We start from the raw sequence: 12,538 nt of genomic DNA, 5'->3' as shown, positions 1-12,538 counted from the left end.
ACGATCGCGGTAGTTTTGGATTTCCGCGTGTCACCAACATTGTCATGGCACTGTCGTTCGTTGTTAACGCAGGTGGAATCGTCGCCGTCGTCATGAGTTTCCCGTACCAGTGGTGTAATAGCAAGGTGAGATGACATATACCGTCGCAGGTTGGCATTCATCTTTACATTCAAGAGTTTAAGACTGCTTGGGCGATTACGGTGCAATATTGATCGACCTGCGGGCAGTCATGATGGAACGCTGGATTGAGCCGTAGCTCAATCGTACGGGCAAATGCAACTGTCGCCTGTTATGTCACGTTGTCCCATCCACGAGAGCGATAGCGCTCTCGAGGAAAGACTGAAAAGCTTGAAAATAAAGAGGCCCGGGGCACAAAGCAAACATGAGCATGGCAAACACCAGCGCACACATAAGACAAAACCCATTTCGAACGAAGTTCACAAGAGCAGCTAAAACAATCCGAACACATTCGAACCATGATCACGAGACCAGGCATGCGCAACAGAAGTCATCACCAAAATGAAGTACACAACTACGTAAAGAAAACAAATGCATATAGCTCCAAATGCAAAGCCCTCTCAAGAGCAGGAAACCATTCCGATATTCCCGGAACTTAGCTCTTTTTTGTTACCGGCTTCCGACGACCAGAACTTCAGGCGGAACGGTCCTAGGTTGCGTTTTCTTATTGGAACGCATCTTTCCACATAACAAATGTGGGAACGCGTGGGAATATGCCCACGTACCTGATATCTATCCCACGTGATTGATAACGAAAGTAAGCGAAGAGTCTATTCGCGACTCCAGCAAAACGAATGGCACCTCGAGGGAAACCAATGAATTGGCCGGGACGGTTCCTTTCAATATCTCTGCTTGCTTCTTGTGGCTTCAATGTCTACATGTTGTTGGTGATTTGCGCGATGGAACAGTTGTCCCATTGACCCTGTTGTACATGTAGTATCAGCTTGATACTCGGGTTGCTCTGAACGCAACCTACGTAACCGCGTGAACCAGACATTCCGCGTTTATCAACGTTCATCAGCAACGTGGAAGAAGAGTGGGCAATCCTTTCATCGCTTCCTCAAAGAAAGTCAAGCCTCTGGAAGCTCGCTTACGACAAGACATCGCCGCATTTTCGAAACGTGGAGGATTAAATCCGTGGCAACCAATTTTTAATCCAAAGCTTGCTTGCTGATGCCCCAGCCTTGTCCGTTGAGCTGGCACATGGCACGGCACGACCTGTTTTAGACCGCCATATTTGCCTGATAGTGGCGTCCCCTATAGGTCGCTGGAGTCGCGAGTAGAGAGCGGTCATTTCAATTTCAGTCAACCCCAGGACTCGCCGCCGCTCGCAGGAACGCTACCTCATTATTTATCAGGTCAATTAAGGCAAAGCTGAGAGCCTGCACCAAAGATTTTGATCACGTCAGCTTCGATTATTTTTTTTACGTTATTCCCCTTATGTCCGACATGAACAATGAACGTGTTGAACAGAACCTGCAGCCGCAGTCTTCACAGTGAACTGAGAGATGGCCGTCTTGATAGCTGTTAACGTTTAGGTTGTGCTTGCGTAACCTATTATTCGAACATCGGCCCGTTTGTCCAACGTACTTTTTTCCGCATGACAACAGAATATGATACACTACTCCACTGTTCAGGTAAGAGACGGGCTTCTGTGTTGCTTAAAGGCCTGTTCACACATACAGCGGAGCTACGTGAGCGCTCCAAGGAGCGCTCATGTGGCGCTTCCAGCGCGTAACTTCGTTCTAATATAGCGCGTGGTTGGCGCTTTAGAAGCGCCTTGTTAGCGCTCCAGTAGTGCCTTGTTAGCGCTCCAGTAGCGCCTTGTTAGCGCTTCAGTAGCGCCATGTTAGCGCGTCATTAGCGCTTCTTGTAGCGGGGTGCTGCGGATTAGCAGGTGCACTGCGGTTTCGGTTCCTGTGGTTGGGTGTGCATCAGCAGCACCATGGCGGACATGTGGGATGCTGAAATAGAAATGCGACAAATGCTCTTAGATATGCGATTAGTGCATATCTGTGTAGACGGCTTAACTTCCAGAAGTGCCTTCTGGGTGCGCGAAATCTTTCGCCACCGAGATACCGACGGGTCCCCGGCGAACCTTGTTCCTAGGCTGAGGGACCGAAACGCAGAGCTCTTTCGAAGGCGATCATGTTTACCTGCGTGTACTTGAAGCCAGCGTCACAGATATCGAATTGAAAGCTATGAGGTCGTACCCAATCAACTAGTCGCTCAGAGTCCATGACTCTGGGTCGCCTGCCCGACCCTCTGCTTATAAAGCGGCTCTTTTACTTCCTCTTCTTTCAATGCCAAAGGAAAAACGACAACCAAGGAATCGTCGTGCACGCGCTATTCCGCAGCAGCAAGCACGCACAAGGGGCGTGAGAGCGCTAACAGAGCGCTTCTGTAGCGCCAACAGAGCGCTAACAAAGCGCTTCTGAAGCGGTAACAGAGCGCTACATCACGCGCCAGGAAGCGCCACATGAGCGCTCCTTGGAGCGCTCACGTAGCGCTAACTTAGCGCTCCGCTGTATGTGTGAACCGGCCTTAACGCAGCGCAGCGAGGCTATGTGGCAAGGGTAGCTCAATTTACACAACTTCGGAACCTTTTTCGGCACATAAAAAAACTACCTCTGTGTTTATACGATTCGCTATTTTTTATGGTTGTGCGCAGCCTTGTACACATATGACACGACTGCTATCTTTCGTTATATATTTTACAGCAAAAGCTGTTATTGGGACACTTTGCTTTTTCGCGCCGTCAATCATGATCCATATTGACGAGGGTAATTTTCGGCACTCCCCCGAAACATTCCACAGGCCGCTGATAACAAGGTAACCTGCATGGTTATGCATGGTAATGAGATGACATGCATCGTCAGTAAAACAGTCTCCGTCGGGTCCCCTTTTATTTTAGGATATCGTATTTGCTGAAAAGGTGTTTGAAGAGAGTAGTGCAGTGTCACTCCTAGCTTGAGCACTGCAAAGAAGGCTGGTTAGTGCTGTTAGAAACGTGTAAATTGCTGCATGGTTGTAGTTATAACCCATGCATTGTTGTAAACGATGCATTGTTTATAGTTCAGCATGCCTTCGGTACGCCGAACTATAAAATAAACTGCCGCACTGAGACGATGAAACCGGGCAATACATTCAAACCCCTGTTGAAACAACTTAACGTACCTGGCTTTTGCATCGCTCTGGCCTGAACGCCGCTGGAACCGCTGATATTGCCACACTCTCTACAAGATGGGAATAGCCGACATATCGTGGCTTACCCCTGCCCTGTGAAGGCTACGATATGAATGCCACGGCGCTATTAAGTTCGAACCACTTTTCCAGTGCCCCTAAGCTTTGTCGAAGACACGGCACCGTAAGCGGTTCTTGCATAAGCTAATTTCTCTCTGCTGTTCACGAGGTGTAGGCCTCATAAATAGATCTACCGTTATAACGGTAGATTTATAGAGAAGAGTGTTACTGGCTGCCATAATCGTTATGATCGCCATGGTGAATAACGATGCTTCGTTTCAGGTGAGCCTGGAAGGAAGCAAATTGTATACGGGCAAGGCCGACCGGGATCAATGCCTCGCTGGTCGTGTGCTTAGATCGTGCATCGGAAGAAGTTTGCAGAAATAGAGGACGGTTTGCCGAATAGCTATGAAAAATTGTGCTACCCTGACCTGATGTACGGGCGCATATGACTATTCATTCGTCTGACCGTCAAAAAGTCACCTGGTACAAAGCAACACAACCCTATACAATTGGCTGTGCTTATCGGGGCCAGTAGCCGAAGGATTACATAAATGTTCGCAATGCCACGCATCAATTACTATTATTAAGAAACTCGCTATCGAGCTTCAGTTTCCATGGCACAAACATGGATGAAAACAAACAAAAAAAACACACAGAAGGCCTTTGCAGCACTATTGGAAGATATGTAGCAAACTCGATGCTTTCGGAGAAACTGTTTTCAAATAAGCCCCTGTTACCATATAACTCATCCCATTCTAAAATTGTTAAAAGAGGAATTGCAAATTTATGTTTCATGACCGCTTTTGAAGGCCATGCCACCATGTAATTTGAGCCTGATGGAGCAGTTTGAAGGTCTGTTATCTGCCGGGTTCTCGAAGGCTGTGCTAGTATAGTTTTCGGACGGGTTCTCAAGAGCCTACGAGCAAAAATAAACTCTAGTCCAGATGAAGTAGATGGGGAGTAGTACTGCTCATTAAAAATATATAGTATTCACGGTACTAGAAGTTATTGCTGAACTCGAAATGATATGGGTGAAGACTAAGCTGAATGGTCGTCCGGTAGTTATCGGAGCCTTTTACAAACCCCCTAATTCATCTATAGACACTATCTTGAGGTTGCGCAACTACGTGGACTTAAAACTGCACCTGGAAAAGAATGTCATATTCTTGGGAAACTTTAATTTACCCAGTATTGATTGGCAGACACTTACTCCTGGACAGGTTGACGTTTCGATTTATGACCAATTGCTGGAACTTGCATTTTGCTATGGTCTGACGCAGGTTGTAACGGACCATACTAGAATAACCTTAACGACGTCGACGGTACTGGATCTAATCTTTATTTCTACCAACATGATTTCAAACATGTCTAACCGTGAAACATTAGAAGGTTTATCTGACCACAAGATGGTAATGCTGACTTTGAACATGAGAGCAGACGTTGATGCTAATCAGTCGCGACAAATGTTTCTCAATTTTAAAGTCGCGGATGACGTGAGCATTTTGGATTATTTGGAAGGTTCGTTAGATGATTTTCAAATGCTTTATCGGTCACGTGCTGGCACTCAGGCGCTGTGGAATTACTTCTCGGATGTGACGGCACTTTGATTTAGGCAGTTTATTCCCAAGTATGCCAAAAATACTAAAAAGAAAAACCCTTCGATTACAAGGGAGGTCGTGCATGCCAAGAGAAGACTAGGAAAGGCATATTCGCGGAACGCGGATGCTAGTAAAAAGATAAATATCCAGAACATGAACAGGAACTTAAAACAGCTTATAGGGTCTTTAAAGGCGAAGTTTCACAGCGTCACGTTGAAAAACTTCCTTAGGGAGGCACCGGGTAAATTCTGGCGCTATGTAAATCCTCCCATCGTTGGCGGTCTCTCGCTGGAGCTCCCCGCCTGGCTCTGTCGCGGCACGAGCAGGGCCTCGGGCGCCGACGCTGTCCGGTAGGGGGGTCCTATGATGTCCACCGCCGACACCGCCAATGTCTTCAAGATGGGTCCCGAGGGAGGAGGCGCTCGGGAACCAAACCTCAAAGGCGCCGTCCTTGCCACGGAGGGGACCGAAACGAGTCTCCAGGCGCCGGCGTCCGGTTGTCGACCAGAAGGGGGCTGACGGGACCCCACAAGTTTCACAACGCCACGTTGAAAAACTTCCTTAGGAAGGCACCGGGTTAATTCTGGCGCTATGTAAATCCTCAAGCAAACGCCAAAAAAGATGACAGGTGTGAAAATGATCTCAGGCGAGCTGATGACTTCAACTCATTTTTTTCGTCGGTGTTCACTCTGGATAAAGGAGTTGTGCCGAGGAATGATGACATAACTAATTATCCCCCGTGAACAATATCGAAGTAAATGAAAAAGAAGTCCGAAACCTACTACTTAAAGGGGCCATGAAACGAATTTTGGGTTGGGATGAATGATTTTAAATTGGGACTTTACTAATCGCATATCGTTTAGTTGGCCAAAAGAAAGAGGCTAGAAAGTCAAAAGCCAGCTTTTCGGTACGAACAATTGAAGATATTGCGGACTATTTTGTACCTTCTTGCCTTCGAAAGCTCTCCGCCTTTTCACTATGATACATCCGTGGTTCCAAAACTGTGTCACCGGCGCCAAACTGACGTTAGCGGAGCCCAGCTCACGTACTGGACACGAGAACTGCGTCACTCGGACGTATGCGCTCGTCAACAATCAATCCGTCGACGAATATTGGGATTCGCGTTCGTGGCCAATGAGTGCCCTGACGGAACTTATTGTCACTGGGGAATGACAAGTTCTATGGTGCGCATAAAAAGCGCGGTGGAACCTAGGAGTCATCGCACCGGTGCCGAAGGAATGTCACGACCACGTGATTTCACAATTCGCATTTGAGTTGAGGATTAAAGCTAAGGAGGAAGATGTAGGAAAATCGTTTCATGACCCTTTTAATATAGAAATAAAGAAGAGTCCCGGGCCTCACGGAATTCCCAATGCATTTTTAAAAAGGTACTGTGAATGGGTTGCCAAATATTTAACCATTATTTTCCAATCATCACTCTCGGAGGGTTCGTTACCAACTGCATGGAAATGTGCTAAAATCATTCCTATACACAAAAGTGGTACTACTTCTGATGTACGAAATTATCGCCCCATATCTCTTACCAGCACAGGCTCTAAACTGCTCGAACACATCGTATCAAAACATCTTCTCAGTTATCTAGATAGCAATGATTTCTTTTATCATTCGAAGCACGCGTTCAGAAAGGGCATTTCTACTACAACCCAGCTGATCGAAACTGTTCACGAGCTAGCCCAAACAATTAATCTTCGCGGTCAGACTGACATAGTATTCTTAGACTTCGCTAAGGATTTTGATGAAGTGTCTCATCAAAAGTTATTACTAAAACTGAACAGTTTTTTTAAAAACATAAGCATAACACAATGGTTTCGTTCTTATCTATCTTCTCGAGTGCAGTTTGTTGAGACCGGTGGTCGTACATCAAGTTTCGCTCCAGTGCTTTCTGGGGTGCCTGAGGGAAGTGCTTTGGGTCCGCTGTTATTTCTAATCTTTATAAATGACCTCCACAATGTAATTAACGTGCCAATACGATTGTTCACAGATGACTGCGTGATATATAATGAAATTAGAACACCCGATGATCAGGCCGAATTAAATGGAAATCTACAAAATATTAACAAATGGTGTCCAGATTGGCAAATGGTTTTAAATCCATGAAAATCAGTCTTTATGACAGTTACGAGGAAAAAACAATTTCTGAGGTACGACTACTGTATCAACGAGCATGAGCTCGCAAGGGTAACTGAGCACAAGTACTTAGGCTTAACATTCACTTCAGATTTACGTTGGAATGCTCATATAGACATAGTGTCTGCAAAAGCCAATAGATCGCTATGGTACCTAAGAAACTTGTCGTATGCCTCACCGGAACTAAAAAACCTCGCCCATAAGACCCTTGTTAGGCCAGTCATAGAGTACGCAAAAATAGCATGGGATCCACATACTATCACTAATGCATTTAAATTAGAAAAAGTTCAGCGCTTAGCTGCTAGGTTCATTTATAACAAATACCGGCGCGATCATTCTCCTACTGAGCTCTGTCAAATGGCTAATCTTCCATCCCACGAGTCTAGGACGCATTTTGAAAGATTAAACTTTATTTCCTTAAATGTTAATGAATATGTAAATATAAACAAAGATAATTATTTCCAAGTTCTTAAAGACGAAAAATTAAGGCACCGGCATAGTCTATACATAACAGAATATTCTGTGAAAAACAATTGCTTTAAATTTAGTTTTTTCCCAAGAGCCGTCAGGGAATGGAATAAATTGTCGAATGAAAGGGTGACATCATCATCCATTACGACCTTCCTTCACTGCATTGCAAACGTTTTGATATGTGCGAGTAACTGATGAGTATCGTATGTATCGTCTTGATTGCGTGCCAACACGGGAAGTTATCAATGAAGTGTCAGCATTTTTTTATGAAACCAAGCGAAATGCGAGAACTGTGTGTACTAACATCTTGTATCTTTTTGCTTTTTATCGTTTCTACCTTCCACTCCTGTAATGACCCTGTGATAGGGCTAACAGTTTCAAAAAATAAATAAATAAATACATATAATAAATAAGCCAAAAAAAACAAAACACAGCAGTTGTGCCATATATCCACAAGACTACGCACAACCTTAAGAAATTAGCTAATCGTGCAAACACAAAGGTCATTTCTTCTGTGCCGGAAAAGCTCGCCAAGTTGTGTAAATTGACGAAACCTTTCCACGAAGTCTCGCTGTGCTGCGTGAAGGAACAAAGAAGCCCCTATGTTGCCTGCACAGAGGAGGTCGTGTATCAGATTCCGTTATCATGTGGAAAGAAGTATGTTGCACAAACGGGCAGATGCTTGAATGATAGGGTACGCGAGCACAGCCTAAATGTTAAGCTATCAAGATGGCCATCTCTCCGTTCACTGTCGAAACTGCGGTTGCAGTCCTCTCTTCAACAAGTGCTCTATTCTTGCCAGACATATGGATAAGACTGTAAGAGATATAATCGAAGCAGACCCGATCAAATGATCTGGTGCAGGCTGTGCCAGCGTTGCTTCAATTGACATCATAGATAAAAAGGTAGCGTTCTTGCAAGCGGCGGCTTGGCCTGGGATTGGATACAAGTGAAATGATCGCAATATATATACTTCCCAATTTACGGCCATTAAACAGTTGAACTCAGCGCCCTATGTTGTCCAGTATATTCCTTTGCCGCCTGAAGCGATACAGTGTTTCTAGAAAAAACAATGAAATGTATAGCGTTTTTTTTTTGTTTTTTTTTGCAGAGCAGAATTTATGTTGATCACATTCAGTCGTGAGAAGCAAACAATTCTTAAACTGCTATCTGCGAAGTGAGATATCCGATGACATACTCAAAACGACCTTCATGTAAATGTGTTATTCATAGTCAAAAAGTTTGTCCAAATACACCGAGTTTGCAACATATATTTTAATAGGGCTGCAAAGACCCTCTGCATGTTAGTATATTTTTTCTATCATCCATGTTTACTATGTATGTCATGAAAATAGAAGCTCGATAGCGAGTTACCTCAATAGTAATCAATGATGCGTGACATTGCAAACATTTATGCAATTCTACGACTACAGGCCCCGAGAAGCACGATCAATTGTTGCTTTATATGCGCTGACATTTTGACAACCATGCAAACTGCTTCTGATGCACGAGCTAACTCCCCGGCCAGCAAGGCAATGATCCCAGTCGGCAGTGCCCGTATATCCTTTGCTTCTGTCCAGGCTCACATGAAACGAAGCATCGTTCTTCACCATGGTGATCATAATGATTATGGCAGTCAGTAACACTCATCTCTAACGGAAGATTTATTTTTCGCCGTCTATACCTCGTGAACGGCAGATAGGGATTAGCATATGCGAGAACCATTTACGGTGTCGTGTTTCCGACAAAGCAGAGGGGCATTTGAAAAGCGGTTCGAACTTAATAGCGCTGCCGCATTCGTATCATAACCTTCACAGGCCAAGTAAAAGCCGATATGGCAGCTGTTCCCATTTTGTACAGGGTGTGACAAACTCAACTGTCCCAGTGGCGTTCGGGCCAGAGCGACGCAAAGGCCGGGTACATTCAGCAGTTTCAGCAGGGGCTGGAATGAATTGCCAGCTTTCTTATTGTCTCAGTGTGGCACTTTATTTTATAGCTCAGCATACCGGAGGCACCCCGTGCAGCATTTTACCCGTTTCTACCAGCACTAACCAACTTCATTTGCAGTGTTCAAGCTAATGGCGACACTGCGCTACATCATTCAAACAACTATTCGCGCTCCCTTCCAGCAAATACGAAACCCTAAAATAAAAGGGGTGCTCTGTCGTAAATAACATTGTCCAATTAAAAAAAACCATAACGCCACATTGCTCGTGTACTCGACGGCACAGTTCGCGAGCAGGCAGTTGGAAGTCCGCCAGCCAGCTGATAGCGCGGTCTGTCGGGCGCGTACGCCTGTCCCTGTCTCCTCTGCGCTGGACAAAGCTTGTCTAGGGCGTGCGACCATGGACAATTATCGATAACCTGGAAGCGGTGCCTAATCCGCCCTTCGGAAAACAATACGCCGGAAGAGTGTTTGACGGCTGCTGTCGCCCCCCACCTCGCAAATTGACGAGCGGGAAGGTGGTACGTCAGGCCGTAATTACTACACAGCTCCGGGGTGTCCCCGAAAACAGCGTGCAAGACTTTGCATGTCTTTTGTTTTCCCTTTTTCCTGACCATGCCGACAGCTATACATTTTTCTTTTTTTATTACCAATATCAGTTTTTGCATCAGCGAACGCTCTGTGTCGGCCCAAATGTAGCAATATACTCCGTTCACCCTTAATTAAGCTGGGACTACAGACAAAACTACAAGCACAAACTAGCACACTCTACTGGCATTGAGGTGTGCCTCTGTAGCGCGTGCGCTCGTTCCGTGGAATAACGTTTCAAAGCTGCGACTTTGTGCTCTCGCGCTTATTACATTGGCTGCAGTCTCAGCTTAAGGTTCGAACGGAGTGTAGTGGTGCGGACAAGATGCTGAAGTTTCGGACCTAACTGTGATCTGATTCAAAATTTGTACGTGAATTTCTTAAACTTTCAATGGGAAAAAGGTGGCCGACGAAGCCCACGAACAAATGAACATAAATGGCGTCAGCTACCGGGAATGGGCTTTTTTTTTTTTTTTACTATTGTGAGATTCAAAAAAAATCACTCATAAGTTTTGATTAAGGTAACGGCTAGTTGTGAAACTCTGGCATCTAGTGCAAGCTGCAACCGCTACAGTTGGGTCAAGGCGTAGCGTTCGGAACAACGTGATTTATTTTTTTGTAAAACACAACAAAACATGTTTTTACAGCGGAGCTGTTAAGGGCTAAGTTCCCCAGGATCGTGTCCGGTATGTCGACACAAACCTACCTGGACAGCTACCGCCATCTATAAGCGACGGCGGCAAGCACACAACCAGTCTGGTTACCGCGGTCACTCATAAATGGCGGCAACCTACGGGAGACAGAGTTGCGCGTCTGTTTTCCACGTACCGCCGCGCCGCTATTCGCCGAGATCCGATCACGTGAGGAGCCGGATCAAGTGCCGTGCAGGAAAGTAGACGTTGCACACGCCCCGGCGTACGTTCCCCTGCTTTTTAGCGCGCCGCGCCTCAAACGCGCGGCGCCGCTATTCGCCGAATTTAGCCACGTGACGAGCGGGATCAACATGCCGTGCAGAAAAGACGGCGCTACGGAGATGAACGCGCAATTCTGGCTCCCGTAGGGAGTCTATACAGGAACTCTACAGCTGGGCAGCCGACTCCTTGCCGAGGCCTGCGGTGGTGCCTTACGCACCCGCATCTAAAGGCAGCGGTGCGATGTGAACGTGACCGAGACCGTGTGCAGTGCATGTGTTGAGGTAGAAAAAACTATCCAACACTTGCTCCTTGAGTGTCCGGCAATCATACTTGCGACAGACGTCGGCACCCGCATTAAGCGGGCCCTCGGTTTTACGGAGGAGAACAAACATGTGATGGGCTCAACGAGGAGGCTCGAGGCATGGTGGACAGTCCACTCGTGATACTTCAGAGTGACTACGAACCATTTCTTTGACTTTCTAGTTCCTTTTATTTTCATTATCTTTCTCTTTATCTTCTTTTCTTTATTGGAATGTCTATTGTATAGAAACTCGTTAGAAAGAGCAATTGCCGCCAGAAATACATACATACATACATCATGGAAAAATAGATAGTTGGGCGCTTTAATGAAAATCTATTGTAGGAAACAGCGCGAAAAACAGATGACGACGTAGAAGAAGCACACGTTACGAGCGCAGCACTCGTCACGTATGTTTCTTCGTCTTACTCTTTTAGCGCGCTGTTTCCTACGCTCTTTTCACTTTCGGTTTGGACTCAGGATGGGTCGGGCGCGCGCCCTTTCGAGGATGGGAGACAGGCTGCGAACGAGCGGCGACGTACGCAGCCGCGCGAATGGCTCCGCAACCCCCGCAAAGCCGATGTCGCCTCGACTTCCACTGCGTCCAGCGCTTCAGATTCCGTTGCCAAAGAAGAGGACATCGCTCGCCCGGAAAGCCGTCGCCGAGAACAGTACCAGCGATGTAAAGGGCACCGGCGGGCCAACGCCACGGACGACGATCGTGCCACGGAGGCAAAGCGCAAGCGCGAGGCCCGGATACGACAGCACTCCACGCCGGCTGAACAGTGCGCGGTTGTGACGGCGAGGTTCCGGAGAGTTCGTGGAGAACCCGTTTGTCGTCACGTGCGCCGTGTGCGACCAACTCTGGTTCGCCGGAGACATACCTACGATCGGCGGCGTGTCGGACGAGAAGAGGCGGGGAACGGGCGCGTGCGCGCTGCGGCAGTGCATCGAGTACAGCTCCGCTGGTCTTCCTTCTTCACGAAAGTGGAAAGGCTGAACTTTTTTGTTTGTTTTTGCTTGTATTGTTGTTGTTTTTTTTGTTTGTTTTTTTTTTAGGGGGGGGGGGGGAAGTTGTTTTTGACCGCACACGCGTCCCCGTTTTCTGCTCAAACTTTTTCCCCTCGCTACAGTGATCCCAATTGACGCCCTCTTCCACATTAGACAAGCGAACATGGCGCTTTCTTTATTTAAATTAATCAGACAAATTACTTTTACGTGCTTCGGCAGTGTAATTTCATCTGAGAGTAGTCGGAACGGAAGTACTCTTTTAGTGACTCCACAAATTGACGTTACAATCACAACTACGTTG

Source organism: Ixodes scapularis, unplaced genomic scaffold (genome assembly GCF_016920785.2).
Source record: "Ixodes scapularis isolate PalLabHiFi unplaced genomic scaffold, ASM1692078v2 PGA_scaffold2__306_contigs__length_199485367, whole genome shotgun sequence".
NCBI lineage: Eukaryota > Metazoa > Arthropoda > Arachnida > Ixodida > Ixodidae > Ixodes > Ixodes scapularis.
This window is presented reverse-complemented; position numbering follows the sequence as displayed.